This window comes from Zonotrichia albicollis, chromosome 8 (assembly GCF_047830755.1).
Source record: "Zonotrichia albicollis isolate bZonAlb1 chromosome 8, bZonAlb1.hap1, whole genome shotgun sequence".
Lineage (NCBI taxonomy): Eukaryota > Metazoa > Chordata > Aves > Passeriformes > Passerellidae > Zonotrichia > Zonotrichia albicollis.
This window is the reverse complement of record NC_133826.1, coordinates 12,051,355-12,063,688: the sequence shown is the minus strand read 5'-3', so window position 1 is coordinate 12,063,688 and position 12,334 is coordinate 12,051,355. Positions and strand designations below refer to the sequence as shown.

Below are 12,334 nucleotides of genomic sequence, written 5' to 3'. Positions count from 1 at the left end.
TATTGTTGTCTGGTCTTTTTACTATTAGATGACTTGATAACAATTATTACCAAAAATATAATTTTTGCCTATGTATCATCACAATTTTCTAAGGAAGAATGCTACCATATGAAACCTAACAAAAAGAATGCCCTGAGTTAATTTCAGCTGCAGATTTAGCCAGTTATTCAAGCACGAGGACTAATGACTCAGCTGCAAGAACAAGTATAGGGTAAACCATAGGCTTAAGCATTGGATGATGTGGGTGTTTCATATGCAAAATCTGCATTTAAGTGAAGAAATAATGTGACATTTTTAGTTATCTAGTACCTTAGCAAGACAAATAATTTCATCTGCAATAGTTGTAGCTTTTTAAAATGGAATTTCACACTGTAAGGTTGGGAATGTTTGAAAATTTTTGACTTTTCTATTTTCCTTGGAAGAGAAAAATAAATTTTAATCCTCAGTTACACAGTTCCTGTGTATTAACTAAATTCTGACCCAGAATAAGCAACATTTCCACTGGGCATCTCTACATTAATAAATTTCATAAATGATACTGGAATCCTTGATATTAAGCCCTCCCTTGGTCATCTCAAGCTAAAAAGTACTAAATTTGCATGAAATAAAAGATTTATCTCTACTAGTAGGACTCCTCTCAAAGAAGATAATATTCAGGAGATGTCAGTCTGAGTTCAGGATGGCTCATAAAGCCAACTTCCAATTGTGCTGCTGCAGGAAGGATTTGAGTTTGTTTCCTGCAGCAAGAAGTGAGCCACTGCTATTTTAATTTCTGTACCAGAAAGTTCTGTTTTGACATCTAAATTATTGGAGCATGTTGTTTCAGAGCAAAAAGGAGACTACTTGATTTATAAATGAAAGCTGGCAAGCTGAGGAGACACTGACAGAAACGATTGCTTTAGTCATCACGGAATATGACATTCTTGCATCCAGCATGTATTTTTTGGAAACAAATGTAGGACAAAATCCCACATGATTATGTAGGCTGAAAGCATTTTTTAAATATCATAAAACACGTGGATGAAGTGGAACTGATTGACATAATTTGTTTAACTTTTTAAAGCTTTTGACAATATTTCTTCCCAGAGGCTATTAAATGAAATATAATTTTAGGGAAACCCTAACTAATAAAATTAATTTATTTTTAAAAGCATTACAAATGTCCAAGAAATGTCTTGGCACAGAGAATGGCCAATGAGTTGGTCAGAGAACTGGAAAGCACAAATTAGAAAAATCACCTTCAGTATGAAAATTAAATCTGAGAAGGGATAGGGATGTGGAAAAGAAATGCATGTAATGTGATAATAATGTTATTATTATATAATAATAATAATAATAGTGTTGCAGGAGAAAAATGAAAACAAAGACCCAAGAAAGATCAAAATGAAGGCTCTGTAAGCTTTCTTTTATTAGAATTTCACAGCTTTTCTTCTGGCTGTTTGTTTGAACTAAGTGCTTTACAGAATGCCTGAAACTCAATACTTGGGGTCTAATACCATAGTTAGTATTAATACATTGTTAACGTATAAATAATTTATTGCAAAAGCAAGCTAAGAAACCTATATTGAGTATTCATATAACATTATCTATAAAAATTGCTATAACTGACTTTTCATTCAATATATGCAGAAAATTAGAGCTTTTGATATTCTAAACCAGAATCCACCAGTTTACATTTACTGAACAGTAATTATTTTGTAATTGGGGTTTTCTCTGTATTAAAATAGTTTTGGCTACAGCTCTCCATCAGGGCAGCTCCTTCCCCACTGCTCTGGTTTCCTGTTGGGTGAGACACACGGTGCTGCTCCTCACTCTGAGGCTGTTTGTTTGTTTTCAATGGGACCTGGTAAAAGAAATATCTGTGAAGCTTCCACCTTTCCATTTGCTGCCTTGTGCTAGTATGGGTGGCTCTGGCTGTTTCAACCCTTGATTGCTTCGCCTGAATAAATTCAATCTTGCAGCTACATAGTGGCATTAATTTCTACTGGGACCCCAGCAAAATATGGGCAACAAATTACAGAATTAATTGCATCAAAGTGTTTGTCTTTGTAATATAAACCAGCTAAAAGTACACAGAAGGTCTGCCTCTGTCAACCTTTCCCAGTGTCGTAGTAATGACTGGGACTCAAACAGTGACTAGAAATAGTAGCTATTGTTGTTTTTAATTTACCTTAAGATAATGAATGTGTGATTTATGTTTGCCTTTATTATTAAAATTTTACTACTGATAAAAATATTACTAAAACCATTCGTGTGATCCAGAGTGAAGGGCATAGGCTCTGGACCCTGGCACTTACAGACCTTGGAAAACAGGAACTTAGTCTTTTGTGTTAATATAGTCAACAAATGTAAGAAGTTCTAAAAGCAATTCGTAGGGATAGAACAAGTTTATTATTAAGATTTTTGATGTTTAGTTTTGATTGCTTGAGTATCTTTAGGCCTTCATTTATGAAGATATCTTCCACTGCACTTTTTTTCTGTTTAGAATTCTAATTAAAAAGAACACATTAAAGAAATTGAAGGTTTGTTTACTTTTGCAGTGAAACAACTTAAAGTGGAAAAAAAGGCAATGTGAATACATCCCTTTTTTTTTTTTTTTTTGCATATGAAAGGGATTGGGGGAATTATATGTACCTATTCTCCCACGTAGTTTAAGCTGTAGGGAGATAGAAAACTAAATATTTTGAATGTTCCTTTCTCCTTCTATAATGTTTTTGCTTCAATTTTGAATAAAATTACTTGGATAATTTGACAGTAAGAATATGTTTTAACAAAAAAATATTTAAATGGGTTCCCACCGAAAATTTAATTAGTAATCACTAATAAAATTCCAATTATCTCCTTTTGCATATCCTAAATATTTTTAGCTCTTGTAACTCTTAGAGAGTATTATATCAAAGATAAATTATTTTTTCACTTTAAGGGCCATCATCCTCTCCAATAGGCATGATAAATGTTAAGGAGGAAGTATCAATACTCATTCCATCTAAAAGTGGACTTGTGATAATTTATAGAACCAACAACAAGATCTACAGAGCTTTCAAGACAGTTCAGATATGCTAGTTTTTAAAATTACTTTTCTGAAACTGTAATTCAAACAATGAATATGCTTTATACAGCCATTATTGCTAAAAAGGAAACAAAATTTCCTATAGTTTGTACTACAGTGTTCTAGTTCCCAGAAGATTTTGGAAGTCAGTGTCCAAACTTCCAGAGAACTGTCATCTCTTATTTGATTCTATTAGTTTTGAGTGTAGTCTCTACTAAAATAGAAGAAAAATAATTTGGAGGCAGATCCTAATTATTTGTAAAGCTTACTCTCTATTGAAATTATGCCATGGGACATGGGGAACTGATTAAATACAAATACTTCATAAAAAAAAGATCTTGCAGACCCTTCTACACTGATGAGAACAGCCCCCATTTCTTTAAGAGCCCTCTGGTGGATCTGAGGGGGTTGCTGGCCTCCTCCTCCCTGCAGTGTGGGAACCAGGAGTCTGCAGAGAGCCCATTAGCTGCTGGCTCTGCAAGCACTCGCTCTTGCATACCAGCTAATTTAGCTCAACACTCCTCTGCCTCCTGTAATGAGACCCTTGGTACTTCCCTGTATGTAATTTCCAGTAGGTTCCCTGCACACCCTCCTCTCAGGGCAGCACAGCTCCTGTGCACACACAAATAGTCACTGGAGAAGGCTGAGACACTCTCTACGTGCTTGTTCTCATCCATACTCCAGTGAAGGAGCTCTCATAAGCTTCTATTCCTGCTTAAGAATTTTTTTATTTGTCCTTTTTCATCCTCAAGCCAAATCATGTACTCAAAAAAGGTTAGATTTAGGCCTTGTTTCATATGGCAAATATCAGTTATCTCCTAGTCAATCTTTTTCCAAGGCATTTTTTTTTAAACCAATTGGCAAAGGTCCCCATGCTTGTGTAATTCATGGGGAAAAAGGGAATCTTGCAGTTTTGCTTGAAACTTTCTCAATGTAAAAATATCAACTGTAACCTTTGACCCCAAAAAATAATTGATATTTACAAAGTATGTTATCAGATTGGGGTTATAACAAACTGCTGTGCAGCCTTAACAAGAAGCTATGAAATAAATTCTTTCAAAAGTTCCCACTAACACGAGTGGTTGTTAAGCTCAGGGTTTCAGCAGGGGCATCTTCCCAAGAAACCCTGACATGGTTTCTGTTGCCAAGGGCTGACCTAACTTATGAGAGAATACCCAAATTTGTTTAACTAATTCGCTATTACAGCTACCCTACTAAATTTACTGATTTTTCTGAGGAGTGGTCTCCTGGCTGTAGTTCAAGGATATAATGAATAGTCCTTAAAACCAAGCTCATTTCAGAATTCACATGGCTCCTAACCCTCTTTCTAAAGATCAAGAGATATGACGGAACATGAAATGCATAAATGAAGAAAACCCTCTGTTCACAGTACTGGAACTGAGCTCATTTGTGTCTTGCACCCCATGAACAGGGTCAGAGATGAAAGCTAAAGTACCCACAAAACCTGTAATGGCCATTGCAGCAGACTGAGGCAACACAGAGGCAGACAGAGAGCAGACAGAATGTTTTTGCAAAAGAAACAGAAATTACCTGCCTTGGGGTGATGTGAATCTGTATTATGTAGAATCTATCAGGTGAAATTCTTGCAGTAAGGTGCAGACACAAAGAGGATTGCAGGATATTTTTTTTCCAATGTCTTAGGGACCAATACATTTAATAAGCAACCTGACCAAGAGCTGTATTGCCCACATTCTAGGTTCCCTTTTAGTAAGGACTCTGCATTTACAGAGAAGTTTGTTCTTTTCAACAAAGCAGACCAAAAAAAGCCCAGAAGGCAGGACAGGGCAGGAACCTAGGAAAGTATATTTTCAAATTGCCTAATTGGCATCTTGCAGTGGTAAGAGAGGGAGATGACCTTGGCATTAGAAAAACTATAGTGTTACCAAAATACAATGGATGTTATAATACAAGAAAATATGAGACCTGGCATGCCATACAGAGCAGAGAATTTTGAAGTACTGGTACTGAAAACATGAATGTGGAGCTTCAATTTGACATTCTGATTAAAGACAGGAGGTAAAATTCAGCGGAGTACGTAATGAAGAAATGTTAAGATTTGCCTAAAAACAATGTAGTTTTAGCAATTTTTTTTAGCAAAACTGATCAAGGGGTAGCATATTTATGAACAATCCTAGATATAAATAACTGATCGTAGCAAGTTACAGTGAAAAGATGTCACATTTTGTGCATTAATTCTTCATTTCTTTTACTGTGACTGGTTTGACTGACTGTTGGCACAAAAAGAGATGAACAGTTGAGAATGGGGACAGCAGCTCTTCCTTCACAGAAAATGACAATAATTTTGACTTCAGTGTTATAGCTATTCTTGTGAGGCTTCTTTTTCTGATGTATTATTTAACTAGATAACTGAATTGCAGAATGTGATATGGTGACAACAAAGTAAACACATAGTTGTATTCACTGGCCATTAATGAAACAAACTGCAGTACTATGTAAGATGGAAAGATACATTCCAGTGTTAACCCTGGAAGTAATAAAGATGATAACTGAGCTGAAGGATACAGAAGCATATATAGTTATAGTAAAGACAAACCACACAAGATTCACCAGAGAGTCTGTAGATTGGAAATATCTATTCTCTGAGAAGATCTTTTGTATTGAATCAGGAATATTTAGGTTACTTCTACATGGTAAAAAGTGATGCTGTGCAAAGATGTTTATGCTAACACTAAATGATGTACCACAGTTAAAAGAAACACAAAATAGCCACATTAGTTGTTTTCTGATGTGTAAGTATCAGAATGTAAGGAGCAAGGATATATTACTTCAGTGAAATGCTGAGTTGATACAATAGAGGTGTTTTCCTAATTAGGAAGCATTTCATACAGTTCTTCAAAGCACTGCTTGGTAGATATTCTTTAACTGCATTAGAAAAAATAAAAAGTCCTCCAAACAGCTATCAGAAATGCTCAAAAGGAAATTCTGCAATGGGGAGAATGCCCAAGGGGAAGGCTGTAGTTCTCACTTCAGTGCTGTCTAGTGCAGTGTGTACCCTGAGTCACACAATGGATGAGTAACTTTGCAGCTTTCTCAGTTCTCCACTAACACTGTAGCTGCAGCTAAACTTGTTAAGCCTAAATAAGACTCCAGAATACAGGAGTAAGCCCATAATGTTAAGAATATCAGACTTTCTGCTGACACTTAAATGGCTTCCATCATTACAACACCTGAGCATTCACAAACCTGAATGCATGTATCTTTACGACGCATTAAAACACAAGAGCATTTTAGGTCTCACTCTCTTTCAGGGTACATCTACAGGAAAGAAAGAACAGAAGCAAATGCTCAAATAATCCCTGAATAGTAGATCCAATAGATTGGATCCAATAGTAGATCCAATCCTAGATTGGATTACTAGAGGCCAGTTCACTCAGTCTCATTTTGCCCTTTGAATCAAAGCTGAGAATACCATGGCAGAAAAAACATTCAGTTGCCACTTGCATAAGGAAATAAAAAGAGCTAACAACAGCTAATGACAGCAACTTAGATGCTATAAGCAATGACAGATTCAGAAAATAAGGATGTTAAACACTGGGACTGTAGAGCACAAGCTATCAGATGTAGTAACATTTTTATAGGACTGTGAGTATGAGAGCTGAAAGACCGTCTTGATTCTACTCAAGTAGCAACTTTCATGAGCTAATATGCAAATTTTCTCCACCAAATGGCAACAGAGTGGTTTTGCCATAAAATCATGAAGTCACTGACAATGAATTTTTACTGGTGGAAGATCCACTGGTGGCAATTAGAGCTGGAAATCACTAATGGAACTTTGGGTAAGAAACTGGTTTTTATTGTTTACAGCAATGCACGGCTGAAATGCAGCTTTGGTTTTTCAGTTGGATATTCACAAAATCAGCTGTGGTTCAGGATAGGAAAATTTGCTTATGCATGATAAATATTCCTGATTCAATACAAAAGGTCTTCTCAGAGAAGAGATATTTTTTCCATTCTAGTTTCTTAATATATCTCATCTAAATAAGAAAAATTAATCTTCTTTAAGCATCACTTTAACTACAAGAATGAAATGAGAAGCTGCTATTCACCCAAAGGACACAGCTTAATTACCTTAAGATGAACTGTATAAAATAACTTGAAGAATATTTAGGACATGTTATTTTAAACATCTCCTACAGTTCATTCCTCTGCATGATAACTTGGCTTAATTACTTATCTCAGTTTTAGTTTCAGATCCGTAAAAAAACCTGTCTGTTAATTTTAAACATGTATCAGCTTTCACAGTGCCAGAAATGGATAAAATCTGGGATAGTATGGTTGTCAAAGCCAACATTCCCTCTCTCTTTCTGGAGTTCCTAAATCAGCTTGGCCCATGCACTCATCACTGCCAAATTCTATAGCCAGACTGGTCAAAGTTTGTTTCTTTTTTTTTTTTTCCAAAGTCATCTGCTTCATTCAAGTCACTGGGTGTACAAAAGGCAGGGCAGGTTTCAAATAGCTGGTTGCTATTTAAATTATCATACTTCCAAAGTTAGAAGAGAACATAGTATTGCACTGATACTATTCACCTCAGCAAAGAATTTCTGCCCTCAAGGTTTCTCTGCATGCTTCTATGTACACAGATGGCAAGTTTCCATCCTTGGTCATTCTCTGGCAGACATTGGTATGTCTGATATACTTGTTGACATAAAGCATAAAATGGGAGACTGAAAATATTTTGAAACTTGGAAGGGTTTATGGTGTACATGCTTCTATATATGCATAAATTACTCATCTATCATTCCCATATAAAATGTGCATATATTTACAAACAGTTTGTTTACACTCATTTCTAGATAAAATTCATTTATGGACCTTCTTTGTATGTTCCTCAAAATCTGACAAAACAGTAACACATAAATAGTGCTGAGATGCAGTGTAAAACCAAGCAGTGATTAGAACATGGGAAACTTGATCTCTAGTTCAGCAGTTTCACAGGAAACAGCTCCAGGTTCTTGCCCTTAGCCCAGTTTTTCTGCAGAAGGGCTGTCAAATATAGAAGAGACACAGAAAACCTTAATTTTCAGTGACTTTCTGTGACTGCAAAGCTCTGGTTACTTGTTTTAGGCTTCAACTTACCTTTCACTGCTTTGAATCACCAAAAAATAAATATGTGATTGTCCTTATTTCCCATCCCACCTCTAATTTTCCCTCAACATAAATTTTAAAATTATTATATAACCATATACATTCATGGAGCCAGATAAAGATTTACCATACAGTACAACAGAGGGAGACTCCTGAATCTCAAACAAAACTTGTGGTCTCAAGGTTCCCACAAACAGCTGCCTACATTCCTTGTTTGATTTGAAAAGGTCCTAAAACATTGCTCCAGATGCTCCAGACTGGGCTACTCTTTGCATGTCCACTTGGTCATGCCCAAGAAGCCAGAAATACTCTGAAGATCCTATGTAGTAGTCAGGTTAAAAACACATCAAAAATTTTCATTGAAGACTGTTCTTATGGCTGCTGTATTTTAAAAACTACTGAGAGGCTTCTGAAAATATTTTGTTGGCATTGGGCCAATTAATAGGAAATCTCAGCTCAGTTTCCTCTAGAAAACAAAGCAGTTCAAATCCCCATCTGTGACCTGTGGGGAGAAAGGCCACATTCAGACACCAATGGGGCTACATTTGAGGGAAACCATTCCTGCCAAGTCTGTATCACTTTGCAGCCGAGGACGCAAGATCCAGGCATCAGATGGCACGTAAATGAGATTCTGAGCCTGCAGCAGGGAGGTGAGAGCACACGGGGGAGGTGGTGGCTAACAGTCCCTATTCCTAGCAGCACTCCAGGGAAGGAGGAGTGGGATTTTTAAAATTCTCTTTTTAATGATTGTTTAATGCAAAGGCTGAACGGATGCGCCCAAATATCGGCACCGAAAAAACAAAGGCATCTACTCATCCTGTGCTCTGCCAAACCAGATGCATGTTCCTCCACTGAGGAGAAGATTCTCTGAGCTGGATTCTGGTTTGGAAGACATGCCTGGCAGAGGCTGCCATTAGGACCTGGAAAGCAGGGTGAGAGCTCCTATGAAGCCTTTCAGAAGAGTTTGCTATCAGCTAAAGAGTTTGCTGTTGGGAGCTGCTTAAAGGACGGCAGGATCCACATTTCTCTAGGGATGGGCTTAAAATTAAATGAAGAATGAGTAAGTGCAAGTCCTTTGGAATCAGCAAATTGGAATTCAGAAGCAAACAAATAAAAAGCCCAAACCAGCATCTCAAGTTAGGCAGCTGTATGATAACAGAGAAACTTTAGAAATAAACTATATCTTCAGCAGCATTTTGATAAGTCACAATCTTTAGATAAAGTTCATGTCAGTGTGCAAGTTCTATAGTAAAACTCTTTTTTAACCAAAACAAGAGAAACAATTTATATAACACATTTCCATGGGGAATTTTTCTGTGACAGTTGACAGCCATTAGGCTTGTTTGATGCTTATGAGGGCAGACAGCTACTTCCCTCACCCGCAACTGTTTAACTTCTAAATTTGTGCTCAGAATCCATTTCCAGCTTCAGCTACTTTTTCTGGGTTCTCTTTACTTCTCTGACTAATCTGAATGTCATTTTAATGTTTTCATAAGCATGGCAAATTCCCTAAAAGGACAAGTGGAACAATGAAGATATCAGAGAAATCCACATTTCCTGGATGCCATGGGATGCTGTCTTGTTCCGGCTGTTTAAATAAGGGCCAAAGTCTTCTTTAATGTTTAGTATTTTTGTCTCACTACATCCAGTCTTTTATTTTTTCCCCTTAAATGCACACAGACTTATTAATGCATCAAGGTTGACATTGCAGCTCTAGGATTATGTAGATTCACTGTCAATGAGACAGACTGGACCAAATCCTGCCTCCGGTCAGAGAAACTTCTACTGCCACAACAATGAGCTCTGTAAACTTTTTTCTGTCTAGACCAAGAGATATGTTCTACAAAGAACAGCTAAGCTCTCTGGGAGCAGATTTAATAACTGTTGGCCAAAAAGTTTTTGCAACCAGTGATCTCCTCTCCAAGAACTACACCATTATCTATAGTGGATTACAGTCCACATAAATTGGAGATTTGGAAATCTGTGTCCAGAACTGAAGTTCTCTGTTAAACATTAGAGTACTTGAGGTCACCTATGTACCTACATGTTCTCCCTCTTACAACTTAATCAAACTAGTATCTCCCCACCACCAACAGGTAATTTGTGTGCAGTTATTTTCTAGGTAAACAATACAAAATGTTTTAACATTTGTTAAAAGTTCCTCAAACAGTAAATGGCAGCATATGCATCTATTTACATACTCCCTGTCCAATATTGTGTTGTTATACTCTTGGTAACTTCTGAATTTAAATTTGAGTTAAGTCAGGTTCTCATTTGTTAGATTACTGACAGATTGTTAAAATGAATTTTAAACACAGACTGTGTGTTCATGAAAATATCACATATTTACTTCTGTTAATTATAATGAACTTTACATATCATTATCTCAAAGAGGGAGTTTTTCAGAAAGGACAGAGCTGCATTTCCCTATTTCTTAGACGTATCGTAGGTGGGAGCCTCACCCCTTTCCTTAAAAACAGAAATCAGGATCAGACTGTGAGAGCAGGTACACCAGGCAGAGACTGAGAACATAAGGCATACAGAGCACCAAACAAGAACAACCTGGGTACTGTAGCAAATTATTACAGATCATGTGAAAAAAAAAAATGAAGGGGAACACTTACACCAAAGGAACCTAACCAGTAAGAGGTGAAATGAAGAATGTGGCTCTCAATTTTATTAACTAAAGTATGTTAAAAGCAGTATGAAATAACTGTTGGAGCATGAAAATGAATCTTCTTTGGGAACTTAGATTTTTATTTCTTGCTCATAAAGTGTCTAACAGTAGATTATAATTATATATATATAATGCCTGCATATTAATAATATTTAGTGATATTTCAGTGAATTTTTCTTTTCTTTTTTGGTCTGTTATTGATGAAGAACAACACATTTATTAAGTAGATGTATAAAATATGAGCTGTGATTCTAAAATTATAACATCCCGTAAGACAAATGGTCCTGCTTCTCTCCCCGAGTAGAATCGTGATGCTGGCTAGAAGTGTCAGAGATTTACAGCTTTAAATAGCAGTGCTAAGGTGCAGGTAGGGATTTAAGAAAAATGTAAATCTTTTTATTTCCTTCTAGTCAGCGTTGACCTTGTCTGACCTTGCCTCAAGGATTCACTCCTCTGGGAATCAGGCTACTGTAATTCTATTTTATGCTGTTCTAGTTCTTACACTGCTCTTATCTGCATAGTATTCCAGTGTCTTCCCAGGTTCAGCATTATTAGCAGCAGGATGAATGCTATTTTCTTTCTTTCTTTCTTCCTCCTTCTCTAGGGAAATAGCATGAATAAGTGCAATATATTCTGTATATGCTGTTTCCTTTGTGCTGTAGTAATTTAATCTTTATATTCCATGCTGTCACTTCCATACCCATCATAAACATCTACTTTCTTCAAAAAGAAAAGAAGATATCTAAGGTGAACACTGCAATTTAAATTATCATCAGGACTCTCAAGAAACAGAGTTAAAAAGTAGATGAAACCTCCTTAAGAACAAAATCTTCTGTTTTACAGGTCCCATTACAGAAATGCAATTCTACCCAGATGCCCCACATGCTTTATGCACAAAGGCACATATTTCCTGAAGAGCTAGAAACACACTCCATAAGAGCACTTGTAAAGGCTATAGGAGCATCACTATAAAATACACACTTCCTCAACAATAAAAAAAACCTTGCAAGAATCTTAGTTCTCTCATCCTTGAAAACCAAGTTAATCAAAATGCTTAACCCAGAGCACATACTCCCTGGAGAAGCTAATGCAATAATTTCCTGGAATTTTCATCTTGAAATTCAGAAAGATGCTGAAGTACATAATTAAGGCTATTAATATTAATTGATGACTTTGCAATTAAGGATGCTTTAACCTGTCATGAGTCTGACCAGCACAGAAAATTAGTCACATTTGCTGTGAGGAGCACATACCAATGTGAACTACTTAAGTTATCAAAGGAAAAGAAACATCTGTGCTCCCATACCACATGTGGTACCAAGTTCTGTGTGTTATTGCAACCAGACACAGTCTGTAACTTGGAACATGCCAATAATTCAACTGTTGCCAACTGCTCAATGAATTAGCTGTCTTCATTAATCACTTAAGTAGGCATGCTATTAACTTAAAACTGAATCAGACTTGTCTAGCCTGTCTTAAAG

The 12,334-nt window shown here is 36.4% G+C and overlaps 1 protein-coding gene and 1 long non-coding RNA gene across 3 annotated transcripts in view; one reads left to right on the top strand and one right to left on the bottom strand.

Moving 5' to 3' along the window:
* LOC141729843 (uncharacterized) overlaps window positions 1-12,334 on the top strand; it is a 71,670-nt gene that overhangs the window by 35,710 nt on the left and 23,626 nt on the right. The window lies entirely within an intron of this gene.
* AK5 (adenylate kinase 5) overlaps window positions 1-12,334 on the bottom strand; it is an 86,036-nt gene that overhangs the window by 53,731 nt on the left and 19,971 nt on the right. The window lies entirely within an intron of this gene.